Source organism: Penaeus monodon, chromosome 22, assembly GCF_015228065.2.
Source record: "Penaeus monodon isolate SGIC_2016 chromosome 22, NSTDA_Pmon_1, whole genome shotgun sequence".
In the NCBI taxonomy this organism is placed as follows: Eukaryota; Metazoa; Arthropoda; class Malacostraca; order Decapoda; family Penaeidae; genus Penaeus; species Penaeus monodon.
In genome coordinates, this window is record NC_051407.1 from 34,873,672 (window position 1) to 34,874,275 (window position 604).

The window sequence follows — 604 nt, forward strand, 5'->3', positions numbered from 1 at the left end:
TTTGCGTGTGTGTTGTATGTGTTGTATTGTTATATTTTTTTGTGTTTTTTTAAAAGATCCTATAACTAAAAGAGTTCAACTCCTGGGAATACAGTGTACCCCACCCGTAGGGGCTTTGTATTTTCTAATCAACACCAGAGTTTTTTTTAAGCCATATCCGATCTATGATTATGGTTTTCATTTAAAAATCAAAAAACCCTTTGGACTTCTAATTTATCGGTACGGGGAAAAATATAATTTTTTTATGTCTTGATGTTATTGTGTTATTTTTTTTTAGCAACCTGTAATTATCCGGTGAACATTTTGCAAAACATTCGAGATTCAATCTTAAATGTTCGAATACGGGCTCTCCCAAAAAGGGAAGAAAAAACCTTCATTTTCCCCCCTTTTCGCCAGACCATGAAAGGTGGGGCCAATTTTTAATACCCAAAACTGTTGAAAAAATTCTACCTAGATATAAAAACACAAATATAAGAAAAATAAGACTAGTTACAAAACAAATTTATTTATATAACATTTTGTAGCATTCTCTTTTCGTGATAATTCCCCATATAATTCAACTAGAAAAAATTTAAGAAAATTTTTTTTTTGTATATAAAATTTG